Source organism: Echeneis naucrates, unplaced genomic scaffold (genome assembly GCF_900963305.1).
Source record: "Echeneis naucrates unplaced genomic scaffold, fEcheNa1.1, whole genome shotgun sequence".
NCBI classification, from domain to species: Eukaryota; Metazoa; Chordata; class Actinopteri; order Carangiformes; family Echeneidae; genus Echeneis; species Echeneis naucrates.
In genome coordinates, this window is record NW_021780168.1 from 186,512 (window position 1) to 203,866 (window position 17,355).

The 17,355-nt window shown below is 43.8% G+C and overlaps 12 non-coding genes across 12 annotated transcripts; 4 read left to right on the top strand and 8 right to left on the bottom strand.

The window, feature by feature from the left end:
- Window positions 1–2,363: 2,363 nt before the first annotated feature.
- trnas-aga (transfer RNA serine (anticodon AGA)) lies at window positions 2,364–2,445 on the bottom strand. Its single transcript has one exon. It is a non-coding gene; the product is annotated as a tRNA-Ser (tRNA).
- Window positions 2,446–3,022: 577 nt separating this feature from the next.
- On the bottom strand, window positions 3,023–3,096 carry trnat-ugu (transfer RNA threonine (anticodon UGU)). Its single transcript has one exon. It is a non-coding gene; the product is annotated as a tRNA-Thr (tRNA).
- Window positions 3,097–4,396: 1,300 nt separating this feature from the next.
- trnae-cuc (transfer RNA glutamic acid (anticodon CUC)) lies at window positions 4,397–4,468 on the bottom strand. The gene has a single exon. It is a non-coding gene; the product is annotated as a tRNA-Glu (tRNA).
- Window positions 4,469–5,209: 741 nt separating this feature from the next.
- On the bottom strand, window positions 5,210–5,282 carry trnak-cuu (transfer RNA lysine (anticodon CUU)). Its single transcript has one exon. It is a non-coding gene; the product is annotated as a tRNA-Lys (tRNA).
- Window positions 5,283–5,748: 466 nt separating this feature from the next.
- On the top strand, window positions 5,749–5,820 carry trnap-agg (transfer RNA proline (anticodon AGG)). The gene has a single exon. It is a non-coding gene; the product is annotated as a tRNA-Pro (tRNA).
- Window positions 5,821–8,218: 2,398 nt separating this feature from the next.
- trnas-uga (transfer RNA serine (anticodon UGA)) lies at window positions 8,219–8,300 on the top strand. The gene has a single exon. It is a non-coding gene; the product is annotated as a tRNA-Ser (tRNA).
- A 2,847-nt stretch (window positions 8,301–11,147) lies between these two features.
- On the bottom strand, window positions 11,148–11,234 carry trnak-uuu (transfer RNA lysine (anticodon UUU)). Its single transcript is given in 2 exon segments — window positions 11,148–11,182; window positions 11,197–11,234. It is a non-coding gene; the product is annotated as a tRNA-Lys (tRNA).
- A 981-nt stretch (window positions 11,235–12,215) lies between these two features.
- On the bottom strand, window positions 12,216–12,288 carry trnak-uuu (transfer RNA lysine (anticodon UUU)). The gene has a single exon. It is a non-coding gene; the product is annotated as a tRNA-Lys (tRNA).
- A 417-nt stretch (window positions 12,289–12,705) lies between these two features.
- On the bottom strand, window positions 12,706–12,777 carry trnaw-cca (transfer RNA tryptophan (anticodon CCA)). The gene has a single exon. It is a non-coding gene; the product is annotated as a tRNA-Trp (tRNA).
- Window positions 12,778–14,195: 1,418 nt separating this feature from the next.
- Window positions 14,196–14,267, bottom strand: trnap-cgg (transfer RNA proline (anticodon CGG)). Its single transcript has one exon. It is a non-coding gene; the product is annotated as a tRNA-Pro (tRNA).
- Window positions 14,268–15,200: 933 nt separating this feature from the next.
- On the top strand, window positions 15,201–15,273 carry trnaf-gaa (transfer RNA phenylalanine (anticodon GAA)). The gene has a single exon. It is a non-coding gene; the product is annotated as a tRNA-Phe (tRNA).
- Window positions 15,274–15,704: 431 nt separating this feature from the next.
- Window positions 15,705–15,776, top strand: trnae-uuc (transfer RNA glutamic acid (anticodon UUC)). Its single transcript has one exon. It is a non-coding gene; the product is annotated as a tRNA-Glu (tRNA).
- The last annotated feature ends 1,579 nt before the right edge of the window (window positions 15,777–17,355 follow it).

Sequence of the window (17,355 nt, forward strand, 5' to 3'; positions counted from 1 at the left end):
CCTTTTGTGACGTCACTACCACAAAGGCTAAAAGTCCGATCAGGAAGTGTGTCCCTCGCCGGGTGCGGTGGCGCGCGCCTGTAATCCAAGTTCCCGGGAGGCTGAGGCTGGAGGAGCGTTTGAGCTCAGGAGCTCTGGGCTGCAGCGGACTATGTCGATCGGGTGTCCGCACTAAGTTCGGTATCGATATGGTGCTCCGGGGGGAGCCCGGGATCACCAGGTCGTCTAAGGAGGAGACGAATAGACGCTGTAGTTCAGCCTGAGTAAGACAGCGGGACCCAGTCTTTATGCTGCCACTATACACACAACACGACCTCATCCTTTATTTTCACTGAAATCCTCCACAAACTGAAGGACTCTCCACCTGGAGCAGAGGACCAGACATCAACAAAATCTGACTTCATTCATTTTAACATTAGAAAAAAGCTGCAGCTGCCACCAGATCAGGAATTTAAAATGAACAGATTAAAGTAGAATTCATATGTGTTTTATATTTTACTAACTGTAGCAGTGAGCAATAAAGGCATAAACAACAAAATAAAGGAATATTATGTTGTTGGATGACAATTGTGATGTGCAAAACCATGGACACTATCAACATTTCCTCCTTCCAGGGCTTGTTGGTGTACAGATATGATTCTCGCTCAGGGTGCAAGAGTTCCCAGTTTCAAATCCTGGACAAGCCCCTCGTATGACATTTTGAATGAATTTGCTTTAACTCTTTATGAATGTCTTCTTCTATGACAGATACAGTTTTCCAGCCCATTAATGTTGTTCACCCCTCTCCCCTCGTTTATCGTTGTTCTTTATTGCTCAATCATTTCTGACAAGGATTAATTTTCAAGTCCCACCTGCCCCCCAAAAAATGCCAATGAAATACACCAACCTTACAATTTTCAAATGTAATGAAGTAACATCAAGTAACATGATGTTCTATCTGTCATCAACTTAAGTGGTCCGTGTCATAAAGTTTTTTATCTGTTCTGATGACGTTTGGAAATGTCGGATTATTGTTTATCACTTGTTAGGATCCCCGTTAGCTGTCACTGAGGCAGCAGCTACTCTTCCTGGGGTCCAAATGAAAATACACATCTGCAGTCAAACAGGTTCAGGTAGATGCAGAGTCCTACATTAAAACAAACCACAACAACAACCTCAACTGCAGTATACACATTACACTTCCATCACCAGATCCTCTGTATATACATGTATGTCAGAGTGGTTCTGTGGCTTAGCTGGTCAAAGTGTCTGTCTAGTATACAAGAGGTCCTTGGTTCAAGTCCCAGCAGTGCATTGCTTTAGAATGTGACACATTGTTGATATAACAAGCTGGCACCTGAACCTTTTCTTGCCTGGACAAGCACTGAGCGAGGTGCCGTATTCCACCCTGAACAGTAAATGTTTCAGCTGTGTGCTGTACCTATGATACTTACATTGAGGTAACTCATCTGTACATGTGAGCCATGAAAGCCAGCACGTACTTTGGCCTGTGAGCTGTGAAGCATCGGACACAAAAACACACAAAGACAACACATGATGCCCTGAGAGACGATACCTGAGCAGGAGAACTAGTCACTGCATGTACAGCTGCTTCTTATCTGGAGTTTTTTTCTGTCATCTATAATAAAGTAGAAAAGAGACACAGCTCCACAGTAACAGAGGTGTGCTGCTGTAACGCTGAGTGCTGGATTCATGTTCAGTTTATGGTTTTAGGCTGTAACAGGAACTGATTTTTACATTGATGCTCAGTTATCTCCATCTAGTGGACAGATGGTAGAAGTTGATTCCTGAAAAGAGGAAGTGACTTTTCCTCAGATCAAACTGTTGAAGGAGAACGAGCAGCTTCTTCTCTTCACATGTTTCCTCACTGACTCAAATAGATGCAGAATGTCATTTATCACTTTCTCCAGTAATGTGTACAGTTGTCACTGTGCTGCTCCTGACTCAGTGATGCTGTTGGATGCTTATAGGGCCGCCGTTCTTAAAGTGTGGGCTCTATAATAAGCTATAATTATCCTAAATGTTGCTCCTTTTGTGTCTCACAGAGATCCTGCCTGTTTGGGAGAGCGTTACATTAAAGATTTAAAGGTCCCTGTTTCAATCCTGGGTTTCAGCAGCTGTTGTGGGTCCTTCAAATGAGCTATCCCCCAAATGAGCTATTTCAGCACAGCACACAGTAGAAATGACTTCTCATTATTGCTTCCATGACCTGGATGTGGAACTAAAGGTGTGTCCCTATCACCGGCCTTGATAATGATAACTGAGCACCAGTGAGTGCTCTCCTCCTCTTAGATGAGTCCTAACAACAGCACTCAGCTGTGTCTCTCCCCAAATGGGAAACTTGGTCCATAAGAGGAAGTAAACGTTGTTGGCAGAATTCAAACCTGCGCGGGGAAACCCCAATGGATTTCTAGTCCATCGCCTTAACCACTCGGCCACAACAACCACAGGTAGGAAAGCTCCCGTGACTCAACATTTTCCAGCCTGGATAGTTTCCTCCTCAAAGGACAGGGCACCTTCTTGTTGTGATCGATGCCCACATTCTCCACAAGACTTCAGCTCTTTGGAGATACAGCAACAAGTGAACTAAACACAGCAGGTCTCTGGGTGGGCTTTGGAGGCTTTTGGTAAACAGAAGCAGGACTGTTGTTGTGTACGGAGCTTTGACTGTTACCAAACTGTTACCTTAACAGGTGAAGGTTCATTCTGATGGAATGAACTGTTTCTACACAAGCTGCATGAATGTGACACAGAGCTCATGTTTAAAGTTTTTTTCTTCAGTACTCTTATTGTGTATGGAGCTCTGACTGTTGACATAAGTGCAGGTGACCTAAATTCAGCAGCATCATCAATGTCCTCATCTCATCCAAAAGGCTTCATCAGACAGATCGGTGTTGCAGGAGCTCAGAAGCTAGCTGGTTAGCTAATGCTGCCAGACCATGCAGGGGATGTAGCTCAGTGGTAGAACATGCACTTCCAATGTATCAGTGTTTCCTATCTACAACATCTTACATTATGAACGAGGCACTGCTGGGATTTGAACCCAGGATCTCGTGTTTACAAGACAGGTGCTTTGACCAGCTAAGCCACAGCAACACTCTGATATACTGTACATGTATATGCAGAGGATCAGATTGATCATACACTACAACATCTCACATCCACAGCACTCTACTCAACTGTTCTTAAACAACATTTAGTCGACATGATTAGCAGAGTCCTCCTTGGAAACTTAAGTTTGTTACATCTAACTCAGCTGTACTCAGTCAGCCTGTACAGATGATTCAGTAACAGCTGAGTTATCTTTAGTCCAACAACTGCTGTCCATTTCTACCACAGGGAGCCACAGGCTTTAGAGTTTTCAGTCCTAACCCTTGATTGTCAAGCAATCATATTCCATTTTTATGCAGATTTTTCATCCACAACACACACACAACAATCTTGAATTGTTTAATTAAATCTAAAACTGTTATGAATGACAAATTTAGAGTGCTAACAATTACACCATGGACCGTCCAATTTTTTACTGTATTTGTATTTTTACTTTTATCATTTAATATGTTTTGCTGCGTTTCAACTCCTTAACGCTTTAAGCTACAGAAAGAATAAGAGCAGTCGCACCACACAAGCATTTCAAAATAAAAGCCAATTTATATTAGTTTATTTGTATCTTTAGCTCAGATGTAGCAAAGCGCAACAATGCTGTCAATAAGGAACTTTCCTACTTGGGTTACTTGAAACATTTGGTGCAGTAAGCAGCGCGTCAGTCTCATAATCTGAAGGTCATGAGTTCGAGCCTTATACGGGGCACAGCTTTAGTTAATAGTGAGAATTTAGTGGTTGTGACTAGAACCTCAGTTCCTTTAACATGCTTCGATGATATATTAGACGTCTATGGACCATTTCACCGCTCTGCATAGACAAGTATAAAGAATGACACAACAGGTGTCATCTCACTATTTTCCAGTTTAAATGCACAACAGCAGCATCCAGCTTCTCTGTCAGAGTTGTGAAGTTCTGTCTCTGCATCAACACCATGAACCACAAAATTATCATTGCAATCTCTGGACAAGAGAAACAGTAATTTTGTGGTTGTTGCTGATCCACTGACCTCCTTGACCTCCTTAATTTTGTAACCTCTGCCATGAATCCATACAAAAAAACCAAAGACTTGCTGTGTTCACTTGTTGCTGTATCTCCAACAAAGAGCTAAAGTCTTGTGGAGAATGAGGGCATCGATCCCACTACCTCTCACATGCTAAGCGAGCTATCTACCACTTGAGCTAATTCCCCTGCCATGCTAGCATGCAAGCTAAGCTTTGAGAAAAGGCCGCTTTAACAACATAAACAGGTTTCAAAGCTTTTTCAATCATCTGTATTTTTCAGTAAAAACACTTTACCTGACTGGGAATCGAACCCAGGCCGCGGCGGTGAGAGCGCCGAATCCTAGCCACTAGACCACCAGGGAGCGTGTAGACAAAATACCTTTGTCCCAAAAGCAGTAGAGGTGAAAGAAAATCTGTCCTTTCACACAGTGAAGGTTCCAATGTGAAACCTTAACCTGTAGACAACCTGTTTTTTCCACTCCACACGTGTGAGCAAGAGCAAACTGAGCCTCCATGTGATCTTATCAGATCGTGGTCATTGTGTATTGGAATGACTGGACTCACTTTGATGGGCAAATTTTTCAGCTTCTGTCGTCAGAATGGCTGAGCGTTCTAAGGTGCTGCGTTCAGGTCGCAGTCTCCCCTGGAGACTCCAGGACAAGTATCAAACCTGACGAGGAGGCCGAGTGATTAAGGCGATGGACGGCTAATCCGTTGTGCTGTGCATGCGTGGGTTGGAATCCCATCCTTGTCGGTGGTTGCGTTAGTCTTTCCATGTTGCAACAACAACATACAGTACATACAAACGTAAATGTTACTGAGTGTTATTTTCCCATTTGTTTTTACTTCTTCTACGATACAGATACAGACGGTTTCAGAGAACAACTGCAGAGATGACCCTTTCAAACCCACGCCTCCAGAGGAGACTGCGACCTGAACACAGTGCCTTGGACCGCTCGGCCATCCTGACTGTTTTTGTCAACCAGTGGAGCCTGCTGGTCATTGGATAGACTGCAGGTGGAAGTCTCAGTACTTTTTAACCTGCTCATAACCAGGCAGTGTTCTGCTGGGTAAGTTTGGGTCTAAAAAAAGAAACTACGTATCGCCCAACGTGGGGCTCAAACCCACGACCCTGAGATTAAGAGTCTCATGCTCTACCGACTGAGCTAGCCGGGCTGCTGAAGCTGCAAAAAATGACCCTAAAAATTTCCAAAAAATACAGACTGTTTATTTTTATCATTATGCTGCGTTTCAACTCCTTGATGCTTTGAGCTGCAGAAAGAACAAGAGCAGTTGCACCATACAAACATTTCAAAATAAAAGCCAATTTAGATTATTTTATTTGTATCTTTAGTTCAGATGTAGCAAAGCGCAACAATGCTGTCAATAAGGATCTTTCCCATTTGGGTTATTTGAAGTGATGGTGGCCACTGATGCAACACTCCGTAGCAGCACCACTCTGATGTACAGGGATGTATTTTGGATCTGAAAATACCCCCAACATACGTGTCTGACCATCATGACTCTTACCAAAGTTTCTTTCAAAGGAGATGCTGATTCTGTGATGTCACAAAGGTTCTAATGACATCAAAGGGATGAAAGACTCCTCCCACTTTTTTGTCATGAACTCCACAGTCCACATGGCTCGTTGGTCTAGGGGTATGATTCTCGCTTAGGGTGCAAGAGGTCCTGGGTTCAAATCCCCGACGAGCCCATCTGTTGCCTTTCAGTCAATAAGGGTGCTAACTGTTACACTATGGAGCTGTGTGAGGTTTGCTGTCTGGTTGTTAGTTGCAGTATCTTGGCAAGAGCAATGGTAGTTTTGTGGCTCATGCTGTGCTGAGGAGAAGGGATATTGGTGATTGACTGCTTTTCACAGGAGACAAACTTTGGTAGGAGTCATGATGGTCAGCCACTTACTTTGCAATATTTTCAGATCCTCTGTACATCTTGGTACTGCTTTGTACTACTTTTGTGGTGCTGAGCTCACCATTTGAAGCAAACATGAGAGAGTGTGACGTATGCATCTGTGTTGCGTGGGGGATCAATGATTCTGGTTTTATACCGGAGCTGCTCTCTGCTCTGATTGCACTGATTAACATCAGCTGAGGTCCAATCAGAACCTGAGTCCAGATGGAGCGTTCAGGTTCGGTATGAGTTTTCTTTAAATTGCTTTTAATTATTTTGTTTTATTTTTATTGTGCATGTTTTAAAAAGTGCTGAGACTTCCACCTGCAGTCTACCGGCTTCACTGGTTGGAAAATCAAGTCAAAGTGTGTTGAAGTCTATGGGGTTTCATACAAACAGAGTAAAAGGTATCACGTTCTGAGATGCTGCATGTGGTCAGTATGGGGATTGAGCCCATGACCTTGGCGTTACCAGCACCACACTCTCACCATTGCTGTTAGCTGTATATGAGGCAGCTGAGCTGCAGACCATTCAGTGTGTAGTGGGTTTGAATCCTGCCTGTCCATGTTGGTCCTTCTTGAACATTCTCTAAATATCCTTGAAACCTCTTTAAGGTTAATTCAAAGTTGGATGGACTGTATCTGCTTTCAAAACTGTTGTCAGATCTTTCATTTTTTTCCGACGAGGAACAATGAACACTGACGAGGATGGGATTCGAACCCACACGTGCAGAGCACAATGGATTAGCATGGATTATCACCAACTTTACTGCAACTGCAAGCTATGCTTTGTGAAAAGGTACAATGTAGCACATTGTTTGTTATTTGCATCACTGCCTTAGCAAAGGATGGTTTCCATCATCCACCTCTGGGTTTTCAAGAAATTAAATATGACAAGAACAGACAATAAACTGACAACAGGACATTAAAATGGGCGACACTCAGACCCCACATGGCCCAAAGGACATGGTGTTTGACTTTGGATCAGAAGACCGAGGCTTTGAAGCCCTGGCTGCAGTAGACAAGAGAAAATGTTAATGTTGTTGCACGGTCCTGTGTTTAGCAGAAGGAAATTGGTGAGTGCCTTTTCATAGGAGACAAACTTTGGTAAGAGTCATGAGAGTGAGGCACTTCTGTTGGCTACAAGACATTATGGGCTCGACTGGGATTTCAACCCAGGACACTTCCTGTACTACAGCTTTTACCTGCAGGCTGTGAACAAGAGAAACAGTAATTTTGTGTTTAGCAGAAGGAAATTTGGTGATTGACCACTTTTCACAGGAGACAAGAATTAAGGCATTTATGATTGCAACATGGCATGACATTCATTGATTGATTATTAATGATCAGCTCAGAACCAAACAGTGTATCTTTCATCCAAAGACACACTCCACTCTCCACACAGGAGGTGTTTCAGGTGTCTGTTTGTACACAAGCTGCATGAATGTGACACAGAGCTCATGTTTAAAGTATTTTTCTTTAGTTTTACAATCAGTTATTGTGTCTGGAGCTCTGACTGTTTCCAAAAGTGCAGGTGACCTAAATTCAGCAGGACAGGCAGCATTTTCAACGGCCTCATCTCATCCAAAAGGTTTCATCAGACAGATGCTGTCACAGGAGCTCAGCAGCCATCTGGTTAGCTAAAGCTGCCCACCAAGCAGGGGATGTAGCTGAGCGGTAGAGTGCATGCTTTGCACTCTTCAATGCTGAAATGAGAGATGAAAAGCTATGTAGTAAATTTCGACCAACAGTTAATGGAAAATTTAATCACATCAGTGGAGGTGTAGAGGAAAGGGACAGCACAGCTGTGGTAACATCAACATGTAGTGGCAGTAAAGGCAGTAAACATTGCTCAATGTAGTTTGTTATTTGCATCACTGCCTCAGCAGAGGTGGGTTTTGGGCCCAGCACTCTTCCACTGCTCCACTGCTGCTTCACACTCAGCTGTGAACCGATCCAATGAGTGCTGTCGTTCTCAGGCTGATGGTGCTGAAAGGAGCACATCATCTGCAAAATCCTCCAGATACTGACCTGGAACCCCTCCTCAGACTATTTCTCTGAATTTTTTGGGGGGTTGGGGGGCCAGCTTCATGCCGGTGTGTGATGAGCCTGTCGTTAGCACACACCCTCTGGTCCCCCTTCTTGAAGGGCTGTTAATGATTACTTTTGTTACTTTATTTATTTAAGAAATCTATGCAGCTAATGGTTGTTGTGGCCGAGTGGTTAAGGCGATGGACTTGAAATCCGTTGGGGTTTCCCTGCGTAGGTTCGAATCCTGCCAACAACGGCTAGTCATTTTTGACCAAGTTTCCCAGTGAGAGAGCTCCAGAGCAGGTTAGAGAATATCTGTAATATGCATGGCATTAAAATATGGGACAGCTGAGTCATGTTGTTAGGACTCATCTTAGAGGATCAGCGCACTGACTGGTGCTCAGTTTTCATTATCAAGGTCGGTGATAGGGACACACCTTTAGTTCCACTTCCAGGCCATGGACGCAAGAACGAGAATAGCAACACTGCAACAGTGTTTCTGCAAACAAGGCAAGAGAGGAAGCCTGACAAAAAATTTCAGATGATGTAAATTAATATAGACGATATAATGTATCATTATATTTACATAACTTTAATTCCCTCCTTAACATCGTCTCACAATGAAGAATACATGGAAATCACTTAGATTAGGGCCGGGGTCGGCAACCTGTGGCTCCAGAGGAAAAGCTTATTTTGGAAAAAAATAAAAATAACAGTTAATGGTCAATTAATTGATTTTGTCTTATTTATTTAGTATAGTTATTTTGGAACCTTATTTCTTTGGAGATTCAGATGCTCTTGTGACTTTAAAATAAATTTTGTTTTAAAAGCTAATAGCTTGCTCAGAAGCACAACTGGAGTGACATTGAAAGGCTTCCTAAACCGGAAAAACTTGTGTTCAACACGTGAAAGACACACAATTGTGAGGAGCACAAGCGTTGACTGACACAGACGTGGTTTTAGAAAAAAAGCTGCAGAGAAACTGGCAGCACTGATGCTTCGCTGCTTAAAGTGTCTGTCTTGTAAACAGGACATCCTGCATTCAAACCCCAGCAGTGCTTCGCTCTCAGTTGAGTTTGCAGTGCATTTGCAGTGATATATTTTTTTTCACTGCAAATGCTCTGCAATTGCAGTGAAAAAAATCTTTTGCAAAGAACTTTTGCACTGCTTTTGCCATGTCAGACGATCTGTGATGTCAACATGTCTCTGTGGTGCAATCGGTCAGCGTGTCCGGCTGTTATCTGGGTGGTTCAAGCCCACCCAGGGATGTTCTTTGTTTAAACCCCTTTTTGTGGATAAGATCTCTGCCTGTCTTGTGGAAGACTGGGATTTCAATTCCTGAATGTTAGAAACTCAGTGCTGCTTGCAATATAAAACACAGCTGCTCTACATGAACAGTGATACAACAGTGGTCACCTCCTGTCTGTAGGCAGACTCATCACCGTGCTGGATGAGGCCGTCATTTACTATTTGGAGAAATGTTAGAAGACATTCTCTTCGAAGAAGTTATGAGGAATGAAGTTTCTTTGAAAAGACTGAGAACTGAGGAAAGAACATCAGATGGAGACTAAAAGTTGTCGCCCTCAGAGAAAGTCTCACTGGATGATAAATGTGGTGTGTAACATTTTGAATGCCATTAAATTATCTGCTGAAAACAGCACCGACCACTAAATGACTGTTTCTCTTGACCAGATACAGCAGGTAAAAGTTGTAATACAGGAAGTGATGGTTTTCATCAGTTTGCTTTAGTGATGAGCAGAAACTCCACTGAGAGTGAAGCACTGCTGGGGTAATTGGCAGTGATGGGATTCGAGTTTGGATGCTGCACACCGCACCCATTCCACCATGATTTCATCGCATTTTTTGCCATTTCTTGGGCAAAAAAATGTGCCCATATGTGTCCCAGTGGCCTAATGGCCAGGGATTGTGGGTTCGAGTCCCATCTGGGGTGGTGTACAGCAGAGTGGCGCAGCGGAAGCGTGCTGGGCCCATAACCCAGAGGTCGATGGATGGAAACCATCCTCTGCTAATGGCTTTTTAGTAACAGCTAGCTGTTCACTATCCAAAGTTTGTTGGATTTGAAGATGACATCATTACAATAGTAACAATGCCATACTGAAGCTGCACTAGCTGAAGAGGGAAGATCTTCAGTCTTGAAAACAAACTTCAGTATTAACCTTGCTTGTTTTAACTCCCAGCAGTTTTCCTTAGCAGTGGAAGTAAAGCAGATTTCAACTGTTGTTTTAGTGCCGAGTACCCAGTCTGCCTCCTTTGATCTATTGAAAAGTTGACATGTCAGTTAACCAGCTCCAGTCTGGTCAGACCAGTTTCCAAAATCAACTCACTTGAGTGTTGAGATTATGTTCAAGTCCCAGCTGAGGATAGACACAACTAAGTCCACTACGTGTTTTCACCTGCTCCACCATGTTTTCAACACATATTTTGCCATGTCTTTTCACATATTGTCACATCTGCCCCAGTGGCCTAATGGATAAGGCACTGCCCCCCCCCCTCCCAAGCCATGGTGTGCTAACAGCCTATTAGCAACAGCTAGCTGATCCATGGTTGGTTAAGTTGGTTAAGTTGGTTAAGTTGGAAAATGGTTATTAGTTTTGGAAAGTAAGTCACCCGAGCGTCGAGACTGTGCTCATGTGCCATCTGAGGGAAAACTTGGCCAAGTCCACAACACTCTTGCATTGATTGCCTGTTCCACTATGTCTTCATTGGGTTTATCGCAATGTCTAGTCGGAGAAACAACAAGGTAAAGGTTTCTGCATCGCTGTTCAGTCAGATCAACAGCAGGCTGCCATCCACAGTTCATCACTTTGATTTTCATTCCTTCTTCAAATCTTTATTTTTATCATTTGATATGTTTTGCTGGGTTTCAACTCCCTAACGCTTTTAGCTACAGAAAGAACAAGAGCAGTCGCACCGCTAATACTCTGCTAATAAAAGCAGATTCAGAATATTTTATTTGTATTTTTAGCTCAGATGTCGGTCCCCACTTCAGTAACTCAAAGTGATGGTAGCCACTGGTGGAACACTGTATTCATGAGAGCTTTAGATTTAAACACTTCAAGATTATACTGCAGAGTGCAAAGCTTGGCAGTGGCGGGATTCGAACCCACGCCTCTGAAGAGACTCAAAAATCACAAAAATCCAGCGCCTTGGACCGCTCGGCCACACTACCACATGTCCTGCCATGTCCTGGACACGCAAACAATCAGCATGCAGCATCCAACCTCTCAAACTCTCAAGTCCAGCTTCTTTGTCTCTTGGTGTATAATGATGGGATGGTTCTATATTCCCACAGAACATCCCTGGGAACCCAGACACACACCTTCTCCAAATCAAATCTTCCATGTGTCGACTAAAGTCCCAGTGGATAAGACAAAGCACTTCCCTGGGTGGGCTTGAACCACCATCCTTTCAGTGAACACGCTGACCGATTAACCCAAAGAGACATGTTGTTGCAGCGTGCAACCACCCCAGATGGGACTTAAACCCACAAGTCACTATTGGGTTCAAGTCCCATCTGGGGTGGTTTGCAGCAGAGTGGTGTAGCGTGGTTATGGGCCCATAACCTAGAGGTTGATGAATAAAACCAATCCTCTGCTAAGCTAGCTGTTCGCGATCTATGGTTGGTTATATTTGAAAATAGTGTCATTACAGCCGTAACAATGCTCCACTGCCGCTCCACCAATCAAATCAAATTTATTTGTATAGCACCAAATCATAACAAAGTTACATCAATCATCTTTACATAAAGAGCAGGTCGAGACAAAACTCTAAAATTATTTAGACACTCAACAGATCCCCCAATGAGCAAGCACTTGGTGCCAGTGACAAGGAAAAACTTCCTTTAAGAGGCAGAACCAGGCTCAGGGGGGGGCGGCCATCTGCCTCGACCGGTTGGGTTGAGAGAGGGAGAGAGAGAGCTGACACTGTCCTACCAAAGCTAGCATTAACTTTTCTGTTTCCTCACCAGAGACTGGCAGCTGGACACACGTGTCAGGATGGCTCAGTGGTCTGAGGTAACAGACTCAAGATCTTTCCTGCGCAAATGGGCCTTGAACATTAAAGACTCATGGTTTCATTACTTCAAAGATCAGTGTCACCTATCACTGCTGTGGAGTCTATAATGTGAACCACTAAAGGGAAGAAGCTGCATCACCTGAACAGGGACTTGAACCCTGGACCCTCAGATTAAAAGTCTGATGCTCTACCAACTGAGCTATTCAGGCTTCTGACGGGTGCATAATTCAGATGAAATTAAATTGATTATTTCAGCTTGACTCGAACAAACGGCCCTGTCCCAGCTAGGGGTTGCAATCGGTCAGCATGTTCGGCTGTTTTCTGAAAGGTTGGTGGTTCGAGCCCACCCAGGGACGATCTTTGTTTAATTCATTGGTATTATAAAGTGTAAGCAGTTAAAGCTCGTTAGTATAGTGGACAGTATCTCTGCCTGTCACGCAGAAGACAGTGGTTTGATTCCACGATGGGGAAACCACAGGCATTTTTCTCGAATGTCTCATTAACCAGAGTGACAGAAGTGAACTCTCACTGTATCTGACAGGAGGCCCCTGTGGGGCAGCCAGGCATAGCGGCACACCTTTAGTTCCACTTGCAGATCTTGGAAGCAATAATGAGAACAGATGATCTGACCCTGACGTGATTTGAACATGCAACTTTCTGATCTGGAGTCAGACACGCTACCATTGCGCCACAGAGTCTTTCTGTGTGCTGGGTACTGATCTAAAGATAAACAAGGCTAATCAGTTAATCAGTAGCCTGCAGGGTGGGGAAGTTGTCAGCGTCTCCACACCACTTTTGTTGTCTGACCGCTGCTGCTCTCCAAATTGATGCACAATGCCACATCTTTGCTTTGATTTACAGAACCTGAGGAATCTTCCAAGTGTTTATTTGATTAAACAATGTTCCTCACAGTACCACCATAGCTGATCTGCAGAACTGTGGCATGTGTTCAGGCATGTGAAAGGTCATATCCAACCTCACAAACTCACTGTGGGAATATAGAGCCATCCCATCACTATACACCAAGATACAAAGAAGCTGGACTTGAGAGTTTGTGAGGTTGGATGCTACACGCTGATTGTTTGTGTGTCCAGGACGTTTCAAGGACATCTTTCTGCCATTCTCTGCTGCAAACATTTCGATGCAACTTTCAGGGGTCAGAAACATGTGGCATTATCGCCCACGCCAGTCTCTTTAGAGGCGTGGGTTCGAATCCCACCACTGCCAAGCTTTGCACTCTGAGCTGACACTGTCCTATCAAAGCTAGCATTAACTTTTCTGTTTCCTCACCAGAGACTGGCAGCTGGACACACGTGTCAGGATGGCTCAGTGGTCTGAGGTAACAGACTCAAGACAGACTCAGCAGAAAGTTTCAATTCCAACCACATCTCACATCACAAGTCTGTGCTTCAATTCAGGAAATTTTGATGGCAAATTTGTGAATTTAGCTGATCTCAAGAAACAAATAAAATATTTTGTCAAAATTCCAAACAGGACAACCCCAAAGAGAAACACTCATGCAGAAAGGAATCAATAGTGTCTCTGACTGGTGTGATCTGAGTTAGGATGACATGGAGGAAGATGATCCCAAAGTGGTGGAGGTCCCTCATGCCCGAGTTCAAGTCTCGGTGGAACCTGAATCTTACCAGTGAAACACTAAAATTCCTGTTTGTCCACTGTACAGCTTCTATGCGATCTAATCAGGCAGTCATTGCACTGCGTTCAGGTCGCAGTCTCCCCAGGAGGTGTGGGTTCAAATCCCACTTCTGACAGAAGCTGCTTTTCTTTCCTCTGATGCCAAAAACCAGGGGCCTTTACATCTTCAGTCTAACGCTCTCCCATGTTAGCACAGCGGAATTAGCTCAAAGGGCAGGCTGCTGGCTTAGTATGTATTAGTATCAATAAGTCTTGTCTTGTAAACAGGACATCCTGCATTCAAACCTCAGCAGTGCTTCGCTCTCAGTGGCGTTCCTGCTCATCACTTCCTGTATTACAGCTTTTGCTTGCAGTTTCTGGACAAGACAAAGTGGTTGTTGCTGTGTTGAGCAGATGGAAATGTGGTGACCGCTTTTCACAGGAGACAAACTTTGGGAAGATATTGGCAATATAACACTAAGGGCTCGTCCGGGATTTAAACCCGGGACCTCTCACACCCGAAGCGAGAATCATACCCCTAGACCAACGAGCCATTAGTGGCAATGACTTAAAGGTCCTGGATCTGAGGGAGCCACAGGGAGCACACAGGCTTCAGTGTTTTAAGTCCTAACTCCTTTATTATGAAACAGTCAAATTCCCATTTTATGTGCCTTTTCAACATTGCATAGTGCATGAATGAGTGCAACATTGAATTGTTTAATTAAATCTAAAACCGATGTTAGACTGAAGATCTAAAGGTCCCTGGTTTGATCCCGGGTTTCAGCATCAGAGGTGGACCTTGTTTTGTCCTACATTTCCAATATTCTGCCTCGTCTTTCAACCACACCACAACCACATGAAATATTGTGAGGTTGAATGCTGCACGCTGACTGGTTGTGTGTCCAAATGGCTTCAAAGACATCTTTCTGCCATTCACTCCTCCAAACCTTTGGACACAGCTTTGAGCTTTCTCACAGGTGACACAGGGGTCATTATTTCAGTGAAGATGTATGTGATATTGTGACCAAGGAACTGTATTCAGGCTCCAGTCTCTTTATGCAGGTCATCTCTCTCTCTGCCATTTACTAATATATATATATTATATTAGTATATTTGTACCAACCAGCACCAACCACTTAAACACTGTTCCTCTTGTCCAGATTCTGCAGGTAAAAGCTGATTCAAAGAAAAGAGGGATTGGCATTCCTCGTCTTTTTTGTCCAAATTCCAACCAGGACCAGAACAGAGAAACACAAAGAATTCATCAGTGTCTCTGATTGGAGTGAATCAATAGATTCTGTAATTGAAGTCATCTAACGTCTAAGAAGACATCAATTTAAAACTTGTGATCGTTTTAATTGAAATTCCAACCAAGGTTTGGAAGGGGGGGCGGGGGGTGAAAATGACAGGAAGGTTAAAGAGCAGTGTTAATGGGCAAAAACAAGCAGAACTGTCGCTGAACATCCAGCAGAAATGGAGCCATCCAGCCGAAATAGCTCAGTTGGGAGAGCGTTAGACTGAAGATCTAAAGGTCCCTGGTCCAATCCCGGGTTTCGGCATCGCAGGTGGTACCTGAGTGAGGTTCAAACTCAGGTTTTTTTTTTAACCTACATTTCCAATATTCTCCCTCCTCTTTCAACCACACCATGAAATATTGTGAGGGTGGATGTGTCACGCTGACTGGTTGTGTTTCCAAAAGGCTGTCAAAGATGCCGTTTTCTCGTGGAAGATCGCAGGATTTTTCAGATGATGTGGTCCTTTTGGCACCATCAGCCTGAGATCTACAGGGTTCATTGGATCGTCCACAAAAATGGCTGCATGAACATTAGAATGCTTGGACCACTTCGGCCCGGGTTCAATTCCCAGTCAGAGAAAATGGCTTTATTTCATTTAAAATACAGGTCATTGTCAAAACGCCCTCATATGATGTTATCATCCACCTACACTACACTACAATGTGTTAAATACAGCATGCTAGCATGGTTGCATCTCCCATATGGTCTAGCGGTCAGGATTCCTGGTTTTCACCCAGGTGGCCCGCGTTCGACTCCCGGTATGGGAAATTCCTTTACAACAATGGACCTACCACTAGCAGGCCCCATGTTGGGTAATAAGCACTTTCTTGGAAGCCCAACAATGAGTTGGAGAAATCTTCAGTTCACAGTTGAAACATTTATTAAGGTCACCGGTAAAGTAAGGCACCGCTGGGCTTTAAGTGACAGAGATCCCCCAGGATCTCTGCCAGAAAGAGCCCTGATATCTGGAAAAGTTTCACATTTATCTTCTTATCTTCTGTCCCGAACAGAGGTTGGACTTTCACACAACCAAATATAACTGTCAGTCAGATGTTAGTTTCTACTAACAGTTAGTTGAGGAAACAGTTGAATGAGGACAGATGGGACTTAAAGCACAACAAAGATCTTTCCCAGAAGGCCCTCAGACAAAGAAGCTGGGTAACAGCACAGACTGTCAGGAGTGGTATTTGAACCCTCAATTCCAGAGGAGACTGTCACCTGATCACAGCACCTTCTAAAGCTGCTATCAAAAGGCTTGTTGGGGAAATCCATCCACGGTTTTAATGTAGGACTATTCATCTACCTGTGTCTACCTGAGCTTCATTAACAGTGTGCACTCGATGGTAATTGAGGGATCAGAGTGTTGGAGAGCAGAACTCTTTCCTGTGCTTCAGATACACTGTTTGGTTCTGAGCTGATCATTAATAATCAATCAATGAATGACCAATAATCTTCACAGCTGCTCTGAATGGTGACAGTGAGGCAGCCTTTGTGTTTACATCTGAATCACATGTGATGTTGGAAATTCTTCAAAGCAGCTTCAAAGGAAGACTTTCATTCTGTGAGTACTGTGACATCATCCACAAAAAAAGAAAGAATTTTTGCGCTGTAAGAAAATACCACCTTTCTTCAAATAGCTCAACCAGCTGAGGCTTGAACTCACAACCTCAGCATCACTCTGCAGGTTACTGTCATAAAAGAACCGCATACTGGCTGATTGTGCCCCGCTTCTACTAACACACGTCACAGGAGCACATGCAGCAGTAGAAGGTTCAGGTTTGAACCAGTTGGAGGGATCTACTTTCCTGTAGCTTACTTCCTATCCAGCAGGACTGAAAGCTTCATGTGGGATTCTCACAGAGATGATTCAAACCTGATCACAGTGATCAGTATGGATATACAGTATGTTTGCTGTCAGTGGAGGAAACTCTCAGACAGGACTAATAGTCATGTTTGGGATGTTCCTGGATTTGAGTTGAACGAGTATAAATTCTCTCTGATTTTAACACACGTTAAGGTCATGGACCAACATGGATCGTTGGTCAGATTATGAGACTGAAACGCTGCCTACGAGGCCTGGAACCCAGAGAAAGTAAAAGAGGGAGATGGAGGAGAGCTGTCAGAGTTTCATTATAAACATACATCATACAGCCCTGACCACTGTTGTATCCAGGCAGAGCTGACTGACTGACAATGGGACATTAACATGGCCCAGTGACCACGTGGCCTAATGGACAAGGCATCTGACTTCGGATCAGAAGACTGAGGGCTCGAGTCCCTTCGTGGTTGGGCAGTTGTGTGTAGGTGAGCAGACTAAACTGTGTCCATTTTACAGAAATCAGTGAG